The 16,646-nt window shown below is 41.0% G+C and overlaps 1 protein-coding gene across 3 annotated transcripts in view; it reads left to right on the top strand.

The window, feature by feature from the left end:
* The first annotated feature begins 2,947 nt into the window (after positions 1 to 2,947).
* The window catches only part of rhbdf1b (rhomboid 5 homolog 1b (Drosophila)), a 46,323-nt gene continuing 32,624 nt past the window's right edge, over positions 2,948 to 16,646 (top strand). For all 3 annotated transcript variants that reach the window (XM_034292478.1, XM_034292477.1, XM_034292479.1), the window contains exon 1: positions 2,948 to 3,232. The gene's annotated coding sequence lies outside the window, so the exon portion shown is untranslated. The remainder of the gene's footprint in view (positions 3,233 to 16,646) is intronic.

Here is a 16,646-nt window from a genome sequence, read left to right as displayed (position 1 = left end):
AGGTGGTTAGGCCAGGAGCCTGGCTGCTGGGGATGAAGTGACCACTGCTTAGCAGACCGGACCAAAAGGCCTCATTGTTGCAATGGGACGACCAGAGCTCTTTATTTCTCTGTCCCTCCGTGGGTGTGTTTGTTTGTCTGTCGGTTTTTGTGTGTGTGTGTGTGTGTGCGTTTAAGTATGTGCCTGCACCCACAGGCTTATTTGGGATAGTGTGTGTGAGACAGCGCGCAGATGTGTGCGTTAAACACACACACACCGTGAGAGCTATGTCATAGATCATGCCAGGGCTCCCTTATGTACTTTTGTTGTTCATCCAGTTTCGGCTCTGCTCCGCCAGGCTGACTGGACAGTTAAAGATGTGAATGGTTCTATCTTGCGCATCAAAGATATGTCTTCTTGACCACCAGCAAACCCTAAACCATCAGAAATAAGAGATCTGGACAATTAGATAAACAGTAGGTCCTAGTCAATCTAGTGTATGATAACAGGGCATACCCCAGACACCGTGTGTGTGTGTGTGAGTGTGTTTGTGTGTGTGTGTGTGTGTGAGTGTGTGCGCGCCAGTGCCACAGCAGCCACAGTTCACCGGCTCCCTGACTCCGTTCTGTGATGCGCTGCCAGGGCTGTTTCCTGCTCAGAGCTCCAGCGGGAGAAAGGGAGCTTTGAAGCGGTCGCATCACAGCGTTGTAACCGAGCAACAAGCATCCCAGAGCAGGTCTTCAGGGAGGAAGCAGAATGCATACAAACACACACACACACATACACACTTTTGTTTTTCTATTCTTCTGGAGATATTGAACCTAACCCTAACCCAAAAAATCAGTTTTTCGTAACCTTAACCCAAATAACAAAACCTTTAGACCTATACTTAAACTACCCTAATGCCCAACCCTAATGATAATTCATAAACCTACAAGTAACCCCAAATCTAACACGACCTGAAGACCTATCTTTTATATTTTGTTTTCTGTGTTCTTTACATATCTGTGGAACATTATTCAACATCACTTAATCCTTAAAAAGAAAATGTGTCAATACAATATCTGGAAACAGAACTGCCATATTTTATTGAGCTCTACACCCTCCGTTTCAAATGTGTCCTGTGGAATAAATCTAGATGTGCATTGTGTATGCAGCAGAGTCAGAACAATAGCTGTATGTTTACTCTGGGACTAACTGAACATTATCGATGAACCACCAAAGGTAAACTGGCTGTCTGTTTTCACATCGAGAAAGAGAGTTTGACTGTTTCTTATGCCCAAAGTGGGCCTTTAATGGTTTCTACTTCGTTATTATTGGCATGGTTTAGTGCATCCCACATGGCTGTTTCTGCAGTAGGATTTTAGTCGTGTCAGTGGAAGCTTGTTGGTTTTGTGGGCTTAGTTGTAGTTTGAGCAGGTACACACATCTTATATGACATCATACAGGCAACAGCTCTGGGCAATGGTTATAACACACATACACATAGAAAAACATACAAACACACTTGTTTTACTATACTTCTGAGAAATTTTTTGGCACTGAGTTTAACAGTCACCCCTAAACCCAAACCTAACTTTACCTCCTTATTGAACCATAACAGAAGAGAAGTTCATTTGAGGACTTGTCTTTACATTCACAGGTTTCCTAGGGTGACTGCAATGTGTGAATACTTCTACTAGTTTCTTATTAGAAGCACAACTGCAGCCACAATTTATCAGTTTTATCTCTGGGGGATTTTTTCCCTGTGTTAAAAGAGGAAATGGTGAAGTCAGCTTCCCCTCCTGATATTTCCTCCCAGAAGTTTGTCCGTCCTGCAGGAGGAATGCTAATGAATTTCAGGAAGGAGTTAGGAAAACACATGCATCCCCACACACACATGCACACACACTTTTATATACAACCTCAGTGTGAGAGAGCAACCTGGATAGAGTCACGGCCACAGACAAGGTCATGGTTTTCTCTCATGACCTTTCTCTGAAACCTGCAGAAGCAGGGGTGGCAATGAACTTGAATGGTCTGTAAAGCGAAACTAAAACATATGCTATTCTAAACAAGAAGACATCAGCTTTAACAAAGACACAATAACATTTGTTTAATTAGATCAAGTTCCTGTTTTAGCTGTGTCTTCTTTCTTGCTTGCTTGCATGTGCTGGAGCTAGAAAGACCACTTCTTCATTGTTGCCTCTAGGATTTATGACCTCATCTATTTGCGTTTGGGCTGATCATTGCTATCATTATAGCAACTGTGTGGGGAAAAAAACCACATTTGAAATCACTGAGTAATGAGGGATTGTTCAGAGGTCAGACAATGAGCTGCATCAGTAGCTATTAACTTGGAATATTTTTAGACTGTTCAATCACTATCATATTCCAACCACACACCCCATCTGCCAGGAGAGCCTCGTTCTCCTCTTTCTAAAGCCACCTGGCTCTTTGTCTTGATTTACACAACAATCAAAGGCCCCCGAAAAAGAACATTTAGCATACAGACATATCCCTGTCCAGACTGCCATTCTTCACCACACTTCTTCAGCTGAGTCCCACAGTGATTGGTCATGATAAACAGCATCAAGTATATAGATCAAAGCTGTTCTAATGTGTTGTATTCTTCTTTAGTGGTGTGGATTTTAAGACAGATACAATACACTTGTAGACACCAAACCTGCAGGCTCTGTAGGAGGGAAATCAGCCCACATCTGAGGGTTTGCTTGGTGTAGTTCTAAATTCCCTTGGAACATGGTCGTGATATAAATCTATGAACTGGAGGTATAGGTGTCATGTCATAATCATCACATGTGATATATACCTTGCGCGGCTGTTATTGCGCGGAGACACCATTTGGCGGTGACGTTGGACTACTCCACGTTTACTTTGCCCTTTCTAGCACACAGCACAGTCACAACTCGCGTGGGCGTTCCCGGCACCCGGGAGCGAAACGGAAATACAGACTGTAACTCGCCGCGGAACGAGCTGAGCCTACACGGGGACATCCCGCGGAGGGAGAGTCTCTCTAGAACGGGGCTGGAGGAGAATACGGGTTCCCGCAGTTTCAGTGTCTTAATTACGCGATGTTATGAGAGACACATAGGCCTACCCCCGCCCTTCACTTACATATGCAGGTTTAAAATACCTGTTTTATGTCCTCTTGACAGTTGCAAGACTGAGTTATGAAGTGACTTGACTATCACGGTGAATTGTGTGATCAACAAAGTGGAGCGAGTTTTTCCAGGACGTGAGCATTTTCAGTAAGGTAAGGACATTTAGAACATGTATTTGTTTAAAAGTCTGCTCTTAAAAAATATTAACTTTTCCACTGGAGATGACAAATGTATCGATGCCCACTGTTGGCTACTCCAGGAGAACGAGGATTTCAAATTGAGAGGATTGCATTTGGCCTCAATCTAACCCAATTTATTTTCGCGGCTTTCAAAACATGATTTCGACTGTACTGCCTACGCTGACAACCCGATAGAAGGTATTTTGCGTCCACAATACTGTTGCCTATTTTCTTTCTGTTTCGAAGCTCACGCATGACTAGCAGAGTTCACTCAATGGATGACATTTCCTTATGAATGTCAAAACGCACGCGCGCGCACACAGACACCCTGGTCATTGCCACAGGATCACAACACAGGATTACAACACTAACTGAATTTAGCTAGACCTTTCCTTTAAATATAAGAACTCTGTTGACTCTATGGACGTGTGATGCGGAGTCGTTACGATGTTGAGTCCACTGAGGTTATGTCCTTTATGTTTTGGGAAACAGCAACAGCAATACCTACTATCGGCAATAATCCTAATTTTTTAGATCATAAATTGAGATAAGGTCACAGTGTGTCTAATGGATTTATGAAAGAAACAATCCTAGACAGCTACAGGCTGTATCATTACTCATCACCCTGTGTCATTGGCTGGGCTCCCCATAGAAAATTATCATCATTATAAGGTGCTAAAGACAATACAATATGTATTGCAATTTTCGCTATTGTTCATTTATTGCGATTATAACTCTTAGTTAACGTGTTAACACATACACTTTAATGCAATACATTTTTAAAGATGTTAATCGCATCTCCATTTTTCATTGCATTGAACCTAGCGCATTTCAACACACATTAAACACACTCTCATGCCCTCAGCACCCAACGCGATATGTGGTGATTGGAAGTACGGTTCTTTACTGATTTCGATAGTTTCGAGTCATTTGGTATGGCCAGAGACCAAGCCTACCATTCACGAATCGTTCAACGTCATTTTTAGTTGTCAATAGTTACTGAGCCTTTTAAGTGTGTTAAACAATGTACATTTGTCATACAAAAATTATCACTTGATAGATCTGAATGGAGGTCAGATTGCGTCTTCTTTGTGCATTCAACCATCAGCTGTAAGCTTTGTTTTCTTTTCTAAAGCTATCTGCAACATGATGTACTATCTGCCATTAATGTAATTGGTCAGAGGACGTCTCTGGGTCAGCTTAGCTGGACTAGAGTGTCACACTTGCTTTAAGACTTATTGTGGGAAGCCAGGTAAATAACCAACTGCTGTGAATTTCGTTTGGGTCCTGGTTGTGCAGCTTATCTGGATTGTGCCTAAAGACTCTGGACACAGGCATTTATTGAGATGCTTGTCATTTGAACATGGAAAGGCATTATTATGGCCCAAAAAGTCATGTACTCTTATAATATTCATCCTGCACAGCCAGAAGAGGACTGGACCACCTTCAGAATATGACTCCACTCTAGGTTTGCTTCCTACGATCTGACCCTATTAGCGATGTGATGGATGTAATCAATAAATTACAACAGTTTCATGTAACTACTGTTTTTGTCCCCAGGAAGAAATATTTAAGCAAATTATTACAGTTCTTGCAGTTGATTGTGTGATTAGTCCATGTTGAACAACCTGATAGCTTACAGCTGTACATGCATGAATTCCTATTGCGGTTCTGTTTTTATCTTCTGTGTAATTTATGACTCTGTTGGACAAGTTTGACTGATCTTGGTTCTTTGGAACCAGACGTTAAGTGTATATACAAGTATTTATTTATAAACCATCATTCTGCGATGCTTTGCGACGCGTTCATTTTAATCAACCGTTCCAAAAAAGAATTAATTGCAATTTAATCTCATAATTTTCTACATGAAAACAAGCTATGAAAGATGCTGGGGCTTTGGAGCAGGTACATTTGCATCTATGTAATCTAGTAGATGCTCTTATCAAAAGCAGTTTACAGGAGCAGTTAGGGCTAAGTGCCTGGCTCATAGGCACAACAACAGGTTTTCACATTTTTGTCTCTGGGCTTCAAAACAACAAGCTTTTGTGTACTGGCCTAATGTGCTAACCACTAGGCAAACTGCCACCTCATTGTCCAGCAAACTAGCGCAATAAAATTCAACTGTAAAATGATCTAACATAATATTGATACATCCTAAATAATAAACATGGTTGTTTGAATCCTGAACGTTGAAAGAAGACTGCCAGGGCTTACCCATGATGTTGTACAGCAATTTACATTGGTCATAATTTTTGTAAGAGTACCATTCTGTTGCCATTTAAGTGCCAAAACCAGTGTTAAGTCATTTTTCTCCATGAAGCTGCCCTCTTTTCACCTATGAGATTACCTGAATATTATTTTAAGCCTGTTTCAGTATAGCTCTAGGTTGTATTTAAATTATACCACACAACAACATTGCATAGGCAATTTTAATCAATCAGAGACACCTGCTTTTATAATGTGAGTTGCGATGGACAGGCAAACTACCTTATGGAGTGTGTGTTTAGAATGGTGGAACATCTTTATTTGTTATTAACTATCTTACAGAAAAAGAAAGCAAGAGGCAGAGAGAAAAGTGGGAGTAGATTTCTACTCTAGACATGAACTTCCTGTCTCTGTCTCCATCCTTTCATTATGTCATATATTATCACAGACGTCAATCTCTGCATATATTTATTTTTAAACTTGACTGAATGATGCAATTTGCAACACAGGTCCCTGATCTACAAAATGACACAGATTATTTCAAAGCGGACGTTATAGTAATGAACTGAAATTCATTAGTCACACGCAGTTAACTGGCCCAAGGGGGTCTACTGAGTCATGTTGACATGTTACTGAGGCCTGATGTGTATTTTTTCTCCCACCTTTGTAAACTTACATTGTCCTCCAAAATCACACACATACCTGCACATACCATGGGAGGCTCTCGGGAGTGTGTCTGGGCATGTTGTGTACTAGGCACAATAGGTAGTACATGAAAATAGCAGTGATATTATTGACATACAGTTAGGTCTGGAACACTGACACTGACACAAGTTTTGTTATATTCGCTGTTTACCAAAATATATTAAAGTTTCAGTTAAATAATGAATTATGGGCTTAAAGTGCGGTCTCTCAGCTTTAATTTGGGGGTATTCACATCCAAATTGGAGGAAGGGTTAAGGAATTACAGCTCTTGAATATGGAGCCTCCTCTTTTTCATGGGACCAATTGACTCAAAAGCTGTTTCATGGACAGGTGTGGGCTGTTCCTTTGTTTCTTCTTCATCAGTTAAGCAGGTGAAAGATCTGAAGTTGATTCCAGGTGTGGCTTCCAAATTCACATTTGGAAGGTGTTGCTGTGAACCCACAACATGCGTTCAAAGGAGCTCTCAATGCAAGTAAAACAGGCCATCATTAGGCTGCAAAAAAAAATCCATCAGATAGCAAACACTAGGAGTGGCCAAATCAACAGTTAGGTACATTCTGAGATCAAAAAGAACCCACTGGTGAGCTCTGCAACACAAGAAGGCCTGGACGTCCACGGAAGACAACAGTGGTGGATAATCGTAGGAACCTTTCCAATGGCACTGGGTCACTAGGGTTTATTGATGACGTGACAGAAGACTGAAGCAGCCGGATGAATTCTGAGGTGTATAGGGATATATTGTCTGCTCAGATTCAGCCAAATTCAGCAAAGTTGATTGGACAGCGCTTCACATTACAGATGGACATTGACCCAAAACATACTGCAAAAGCATCCAGGAGTTTTTTAAGGAAAACACGTGGAATATTCTGCAATGGCCAAGTCAATCACCTGATCTCAACCCGATCGAGCATGCATTTCAGTTGCTGAAGACAACTTAAGGCAGAAAGACCCATGAACAAACAACAACTGGAGAAAGCTGCAGTAAAGGCCTGGCAAAGCATCACAAAGGAGGAAACCAGCGTTTGGTGAGATCCATGTGTTCCAGACTTCAAGCAGTCATTGCCTGCAAAGGATTCTCGACAAAGTATTGAAAATGAAAATGTTATTAAATATTGTGTTAATTGGTCCAAGTACATTTGAGCCCCTTATATAAGGGGACTGTGTATGAAAATGGTTGCAGTTCCTAAAGGTTTCATACTAAAAAATATGTCAACCCCTTGAATTAAAGCTGAAAGTATGCGCTTAAATTGCATCTCTGTTGTTTCATTTCAATCCACTGTGATGGTGTACAGATCCAAAATTATGAAAAAGGTTTCAGTATCCAAATACTTGTGGACCTACACTCACCTAAAGGATTATTAGGAACACCATACTAATACTGAGTTTGACCCCCTTTCGCCTTCAGAACCGCCTTAATTCCACGTGTCATTGATTCAACAAGGGGCTGAAAGGATTCTTTAGAAATGTTGGCCCATATTGATAGGATAGCATCTTGCAGTTGATGGAGATTTGTGGGATGCACATCCAGGGCACAAAGCTCCCGTTCCACCACATCCCAAAGATGCTCTATTGGGTTGAGATCTGGTGACTGTGGGGGCCATTTCAGTACAGTGAACTCCTTGTCATGTTCAAGAAACCAATTTGAAATGATTCAAGCTTTGTGACATGGTGCATTATCCTGCTGGAAGTAGCCATCAGAGGATGGGTACATGGTTGTCATAAAGGGATGGACATGGTCAGAAACAATGCTCAGGTAGGCCGTGGCATTTAAACGATGCCCAATTGACACTAAGGGGCCTAAAGCGTGCCAAGAAAACATCCCCCACACCATTACACCACCACCACCAGCCTGCACAGTTGCAACAAAGCATGATGGATCCATGTTCTCATTCTGTTTACGCCAAATTCTGACTCTACCATCTGAATGTCTCAACAGAAATCGAGACACATCAGACCAGGCAACATTCTTCCAGTCTTCAACTGTCCAATTTTGGTGAGCTCGTGCAAATTGTAGCTTCTTTTTCCTATTTGTAGTGGAGATGAGTGGTACCCGGTGGGGTCTTCTGCTGTTGTAGCCCATCCGCCTCAAGGTTGTGCGTGTTGTGGCTTCACAAATCTGCATACCTCGATTGTAACGAGTGGCTATTTCAGCCAAAGTTGCTCTTCTATCAGCTTGAATCAGTCGGCCCATTCTCCTCTGACCTCTAGCATAAACAAGGCATTTTCGCCCACAGGACTGCCGCATACTGGATGTTTTTCCCTTTTCACACCATTCTTTGTAAACCCTAGAAATGGTTGTGCGTGAAAATCCCAGTAACTGAGCAGATTATGAAATACTCAGACCGGCCCGACTGGCACCAACAACCATGCCACGCTCAAAATTGCTTAAATCACTTTTCTTTCCCATTCTGACATTCAGTTTGGAGTTCAGGAGATTGTCTTGACCAGGATCACACCCCTAAATGCATTGAAGCAACTGCCATTTGATTAGATAATTGCATTATTGAGAAATTGAACAGGTTTTCCTAATAATCCTTTTGGTGAGTGTATATACAGGTGCTGGTCATAAAATGTAAATATAATAAAAAAGTTGATTTATTTCAGTAATTCCATTCAAAAAGTGAAACTTGTATATTATATTCATTCATTACACACAGACTGATATATTTCAAATGTTTATTTCTTTTAATTGTGATAATTACAACTGATAACTAATGAATCTTAAATTCAGTATCTCTGAAAATTAGAATATTACTTAAGACCAGTAAAAAAGACCAACATTTTTTTAAATGTTGGCCAACTGAAAAGTATGAACATGAAAAGTATGAGCATGTACAGCACTCAATAATTAGTTGGGGGTCCTTTTGCCTGAATTACTGCAGCAATGCGGCGTGGCATGGAGTTGATCAGTCTGAGGCACTGCTCAGGTGTTATGAGAGCCCAGGTTGCTCTGATAGTGGCCTTAAGCTTTTCTGCATTGTTGGGTCTGGCGTATCGCATCTTCCTCTTCACAATACCTCATAGATTTTCTATAGGGTTAAGGTCAGGTGAGTTTGCTGGCCAATTAAGAACAGGGATACCATGGTCCTTAAACCAGGTACTGGTAGCTTTGGCACTGTGTACACTTTTTTCTATCACATCTTTTCCTTCCCTTCGCCTCTCTATTAATGTGCTTGGACACAGAGCTCTGTGAACAGCCAGCCTCTTTAGCTATGACCTTTTGTGTCTTGCCCTCCTTGTCCAAGGTGTCAATGGTCGTCTTTTGGACAGCTGTCAAGTCAGCAGTCTTCCCCATGATTGTGTTGCCTACAGAACTAGACTGAGAGACCATTTAAAGGCCTTTGCAGGTGTTTTGAGTTAATTAGCTGATTAGAGTGTGGCACCAGGTGTCTTCAATATTGAACCTTTTCACAATATAAAAATTTTCTGAGATACTGAATTTGGGGTTTTCATTAGTTGTCTGTTATAATCATCCAAATTAAAAGAAATAAACACTTAAAATATAATTACTGAAATAAATCAACCTTTTGATGTTATTCAAATTTTATGACCAGCACCTGTATATAATAACCCTAATGCTCTTAATCTATCTTGACCTGTCATCTGCAAAATTGCTGCTGATATAGGAGGTAGTTGGAGTAGCAGTAGTACTAGAACTAGTCACATTATTGTTGGTTTTGGTGGTAGTTTTAGTAGTCAAGTCAAGTAAAATGTATTTATAAAGCACATTTAAAAACAATTTATTTCGACAAAGTGCTGTACGGTCAAAACATATAGCCAACTAAACATATTTATAGGACATGACAAACATAAACAAAACTTCTTATCCATTTGCAGACTCAAATGCTAAATAAAAAAGATAGGTCATAAGGTGGGATTTAAAAACGTTGCTACTAGTAGAGTACCTAATATATAAAGGTAGGCAGTTCCACAACTTTGGAGCAGCAACAGAAAAAGCACAATCTCCTTTAAATTTCAAACGTGACCGTGGAACGCACAAAAGCAGTTTGTTGGATGACCTAAGGGTCCTTGAGGAAGAGTGCTGGCTAAGGAGGTCTGAAATATAGGAGGGTGCTGATCCATGTTAGGCATTAAAAACAAATAAAAGAACCTTAAAATCAAACCTGTATTTAACAGGTATCCAGTGGAGAGAGGCCAGTACAGGAGTGATGCTTTCTCTCTTTTTTGTACCTGTTAAAAACCTAGCGGCTGAAGGCAGGACAAGGTAGACTGACATATTCCCATGTACAAAGAGTTACAATAGTCCAGACAGGTGGAAATGAACACATGAATAACTGTCTCAAATTCTTAAAGGAAAGAATGGGTTTCAATTTGGCAATGGCCAGGAGTTGGAAAAAGCTGACTCTTGACAACAGCATTTACTTGTTTATCAAAAATTATCCCAATATTTTTTGCATAGCTATGTACATTGTTGGATAGGGACCCTAAGTTATTAACAATAACCTTGGTGAAATCTGTGGGGCCAAATACAATAACTTCTGTTTTTGTATTATTTAATTGAAGAAAGTATTTAGCTAGCCAGTATTTAACGTCTCTAAGACAATCAGAGAGTGATTTCAGGGATTTATTTTCATGAATTTTCAGGGGAAGGTACAACTGAGTGTCATCAGCATAGTAATGGTAAGAGATGTTATATTTCTGAAAGATGGAGCCCAAGGGAAGCATATATAACGAGAATAAGATAGGACCTAGGACAGAGCCTTGAGGTGCCCCGCAGGTGATTGATGCAGAAGAGGAGACGAAGTTCCCAATATTTACAGAAAATGTCCTGTGTCTTAAATATGAAGTAAATAGCTTTAGAGCAGTACTCTGAATGCCAATTTCTAGTTTAAGACGGTCAAGAAGGATGGCATGATCAATCGTGTCAAAAGCAGCACTAAGAAAAATAAAATAGCACAGTTTCCATTGTCCCTAAACAACAATAAATAATAAGAGCTGATTCAGTAGTCCTATTATTGTTAGTGTTGTTATTGGTTGTAGTAGTAGTAGTAGAGGTAGTTGCGTTGCTTATGTTGGCATTGGAATTGGTAGTGCTAGTAGTTGCATTGTTAGTGGTGCTCGTAGTGGATTGGTAGTGCTAGTAGAAGTAGTTGCATTGTTAGTTGTGGTCGTAGTGAATTGGTAATGGTATTAGTGGCAAACGCTCTTACCCAGACCTACAGTACATACTGGAGTAATTTGGGTTAACTGTTGGGTTTCTCAAGAACCAAACAACAGATTTATCTTGGGGATTTGATCAGTCACATCCAGTCTATCAATCACCCCCAGTCTGTTAATCACCTCCAGTCGGTCAATCACCTCCAGTCTTCACCCAGTTCTCTGCAACAGTCAAAAATTCTCATTAAAGACTCATTAAACTCAGAGGTCTGAACCTCTATCGCTCTTCGGTGTGCAATGGGGACTAAAGGAAATTGAAATGTAGGTGTGGAGTAGATGCTAGATTCCCTCACAGAGGTATCACCAAACTTGAGTGAGTGGATGGAAAATGACTTTCCTTGATGTCAATTAACAAGGATGATGTCACTGCTGTCACCAAGGGCTGTAGTTTTCCATGGGGACTCCAGCCTATAGACTAAGTGCTACATTTAAGCCACAATTACGGCATTCTTCATTCTCCTCTTGAAATATCCTTTTCAGTATATTTTTTTTCTCCCTCTTTTTTGATCTTCTTTCTAATAGAGCATCTGTTTGCAATTACCGTTTGGGTTTTCTATCCAGTGCTAGCCAACAGAGGAAGCTGTTCTGTCTCCAGTTCACAGCAAGCTAATGGGCCATAAGGAGCTCTATTCATTTGAGCAGACTAAAGGCAACACATCTACTGTGACAATGTGCTTCACTTCCACCAGCCAGCGGAGACAAAAGGAGCCTTCCATAAAGAGACTGACTACTTCACTCTTTCTCTTGGACTCTCCTTCGGTCTAGAAAATAGACCACATTTCGAATCTTTTTGGACGGCTGGTGCCACCCCAGATACCCTCTAATGATTTCTTAATAATTTGCACTTGTTTTGGTACACGTCTGTCTGCCTGCCTTTGACTGTCTCTGTCTTTCTCTAAGCCTTCAAATTAAACTATGCAACTTATCTAAAGATCTGTCATCTGTCTTATTCCCAGCAGACATCAGAAAGTTGTGGGGCCTTTGACACAATGTCTGTTGCGTATGTGTCTCATTTTCTAGTGAGAAAATGCCCTTAGAGCATGACGGTGTTGGAGTTTTATTAATTTTATTAATTAAATAAAGTAGTGATAAAGTCAGTCACAAGGCTTGTAACCGACTGTAATCTGAGAGGTGCACTAGCAGCCAAGTCTCCCCTGGTCTCACTGCAGATTAGTCAGGCATTAGACACTGAGTATCAGTATTAAAACCACCTCTGTGAAGTGGAGAAGTGGAGCACATTTACTGCCGTTATGACTTTCATTTACAGTGAAACGTGAGTGTGTCAGCTAAGAGCCCCACTAGAGCCATCCATGGTGGCCGTCAGCCGTTAAGGAATACCTCCATTGAAATAAATGACAGCTGCTATACTGCTAACGTTGCATCATGTCCAATGGCAGCGTCCAAGGGTTGTGGATCATCAAGGTTCAGTTCTCAATATCTGACACGTGTGTTCGTTCTGTGTTATGAATGGGAGGGAAAAGGTTGATTCTGGCATGTTCCAAGGGCAGCGGGTAGAATGATCGTGATGGCAATGCAGCACTTATATTGTTTCTGCACCATTAGGTAGACCAGGCTGCAGTCCCACATTCCAGATGACTCCCTGTTCCTTATATAGACGAGAAGCTGGGGATTGGAGCGCCATGTAAGAAGTAGTAGGCCTACAGGAGTGCTGTCTATCTGGCTAGTGCGCAAGGTACAGGTGGATCGTTCCTGCTGAAAAATAGCCAACCAACCTAACGTAGGATGACAATGTGATTGGATGACACTGGGCTCCATTAAGCTTATAGTAGCTTAGCGAGTGTGCTGTCTCACCTATTTGGTAATAGCGGCTGTAGTATCTTAGCTATGTCGCGGTTCACTGTCAACAGACTTCACTTCCATCCCATAATGGCATTCCATCCTGAGCTGGTTCCACACAGTCTCTGTAGATATCTGGGTGTCATGTTTTTTGGCAGGTGAGGGGAAAACCATAGTTGTCTGTGTGGGAAAAGGTGTCGTGCAGTTTAGATGGTAGTCTGCAGACTGATGGGTAGTAGTGATTACGTTCCCAGGCTGTTTATTCAATGGCTGTTGGAGAGATAACCAAACAACCGACTCTACTGTGTCTTCCCTCGTGGGGACGCTTGTCGCAGGTCTGACCTTTCCTTTTTCTCCTATTCTCCACTCTCCCTGCCACTCTACTTTTCCCTCACTCTGTCCTTACCCTTTTATTCTGGGTTTCTGTCATCAACTCTTTGTTCAACAAAGGACAAACTGGCAACCAGAAGCTTGTCTCAGCTGCCCAGTCTTTTTCAGTTACTTGTCACTTTTTATTTCAGGGTTTCCTGGCAGTTAGATATGCCATGGTGAGATATTGGAAGTCATTTATCCATTCAGTTTTTATGAAACATAATTTCTGAGTATTCTTCCTAGGTTTGAATTTAATTTTTTTCTTTGTTGCCATGTTTTGTTTGATGATTGTGCCATTCTGTTATGACCTACAGGTGAATGTGAATCCCATAAGAAATAAAAGACATGTTTTGCCTGCTCACTCATGTTTTCTTTACAAATGGTACATATATTACCAATTTTCCAAGGGTATGCAAACTTTTGAGCACAATTGTATTTGGACATAATTTTGGCTCTGTACACCACCACAGTGGATCTGAAATGAAACAACAGAGATGCAATTAAAATGCAACAGAGATGCAATTAACCCTAACCCTAACCTGAACAAAAATATTGTATGAAACGTTTAGGGATTACAAATATTTTCAACACATTTCCCTTATTTCAGGGGCTCAAATGTAATTGGACAAATTAACACAATCATAAATAAATATTTCATTTTTAACACTTGGTCAAGAATCCTTTGTAGGCAATGACTGCTTGAAGTCAGAAACGCATGGATCTCACCAAACGCTGGGTTTCCTCCTTTGTGTTGCTTTGTCAGGCCTTTACTGCAGCTGTCTTCAGTTGTTTTTCTCGATCAGGTTGAGATTAGTTGATTGACTTGGCCATTGCAGAATATTCAATTTCTTTGCCTTAAAAAACTCCTGGTTGCTTTTGCAGTATGTTTTGGGTCAATGTCCATCTGTAATGTGAAGCGCCGTCCATTCAACTTTGCTGAATTTGGCTAAATCTGAGTAGACAATATATCCCTATACACTTCAGAATTCATCCGACTGCTTCTGTCTTCTGTCACAGCATCAATAAACACGAGTGACCCAGTGCCACTGGAAGCCATGCATGCCCATGCCATCACACTGCCTCCAACATGTTTTACAGATGATGCGGTATGCTTGAGATCATGAGCCGTTCCAAGCCTTCCCATAATTCTGGTACAGTTTGATCTTAGTTTCATCTGTCCAGAGAATGCAGTTTACAGAACTTGACTGGCTTTTTTAGATGTTTTTTGGCAAAGTCTAATCTCACCTTTCTATTCTTAAGGCTTATGAATGGTTTGCACCTTGTGGTGAACCCTCTGTATTTGCTCTCATGAAGTCTTCTCTTTATGGTAGACTTGGATAATGATGTGTCCACCTCATGGAGAGTGTTCTTCATTTGGCTGGATGTTGTGAAATAGTTTTTCTTTACCATAGTAGGAAAGGATCCTACGAACATCCACCACTGTTGTCTTCCGTGGTCTTCCAGGCCTTCTTGTGTTGCAGAGCTCACCAGTGGGTTCTTTTTTTTCTCAGGATTTACCAAACTGTTCATTTGGCCACTCCATGTTCCTGCTATCTCTCAAATTGATTTTATTTTTGCAGCCTAAGGGTGGCCTGTTTCACTCGCATTGAGAGCTCCTTTGACAGCATGTTGTGGATTCACAGCAACACCTTCCAAATGTGAATGCCACACCTGGCTTTATTAAAGAACAAGTAACAAAGGAATAGCCCACACCTGTCCATGAAACAGCTTTTGAGTCAATTGTCCAATTACTTTAGATTTATTGAAAAAGAGGGGGCTACATATTCAGGAGCTGTAATTCATTAACCCTTCCCCCAAATTAAAGCTGACAGGCCGCACTTTAAGCCCATATTCATTATGTAACTGGAACTTGAATATATTTTGGTAATTGGCCAAAATAATACTTCAGTCAGTGTCCAATTATTTCCAGTCCTAACTGTACAAGCAATGCATTTAGAAGCATTCTGATATTGTGCATGTGGGTTTAAGGAATAAAGCCCATTTACAGTATAATGCATCTTCTGTGTGCTTTTCTTTCTTTTTTCTGTCCTCATTAGCACAGGATCTTTAATTCACCTACATTATACCCAGCTGGCTAGCTTAAGGCCATCATCCTCAGGTCATTAGCAAACAACCAATATAACTATTCACGAGAGGTAAACATATCACCTTAAATAGCTGCAGACTTCTTGCTGAAGCACACTTTAGTGTGTTTATGCACTGGAAACAATGTTAATGGGTATGACATGTTTTTTAGCAGGAGAATGAGAAATACTCTCTGCTAGGTGAGTTAGCCAGGGTAAAAGACATAGCACCAGGAGGTCTGAGGGGGTCTGAGGCCTCGACACAATGAGTTGTCTGTGGGCATTTCAGGAGATGGATATGGAAGGGAGGGATGGATGGAGGCTCCCTGAAGAATTGCCTCTCACTTTTCTCTCTCTCAAACGCTTTTTCTCATCTCATGTCTTTTTCAATATGTCATTCTTTCCACCCATGTCAGGTTTTTTCTTCCTTTTCATGTTGTTTCTTCTCCTCTCCTGAGCCTTGGCCAGGTAATCTCCTGAAGGGCTGAGATCCGGGCGGATAACCTGCCTGTTACACATGCTGTCAGACTAACACGCAGAGTTCCAGCTGGGCTGGGATGTTCCTACATTTACTAGCTACAGTTCTACAATGCAGCATTCACAAGAATCTTGATAGATACAAACATGTACCTGGATAGACCGCTTCTGTTGGTAGAATTTGTTCAGCATAGCAAGCTTCAAGCCTGTACATATATCTGTGATTTTGACATACTTCACAATATTGAACTAGCCCAATAACTCGCAAGGCAAAGAATGACCAATACTATTCATTGTTTTGTCTTAGTTGATTTATGTGTAAATATTTGATGACATTTTCAATAATTGTATTATTCTGATGGAAACGCTTATTATGAAATCAGACAAACTTTTGCCATGCCTCGATTCTCCATGACAGTGACAGAGTTTCCCGAACACCGCCTGTCAGAGTCAGGCTGGCATCGAGTTTGCTTTTTTGAGCTGTACAGCAACACCATATGGTCACAGTTCCTGCCACCAGAAGCAGAACTAAGTGGGCCAAAATGGGGCGGAACGGCCTGACCTCCTCT

This window comes from Esox lucius, chromosome 5, assembly GCF_011004845.1.
Source record: "Esox lucius isolate fEsoLuc1 chromosome 5, fEsoLuc1.pri, whole genome shotgun sequence".
Classification (NCBI taxonomy): domain Eukaryota; kingdom Metazoa; phylum Chordata; class Actinopteri; order Esociformes; family Esocidae; genus Esox; species Esox lucius.
This window is presented reverse-complemented; position numbering and strand designations above follow the sequence as displayed.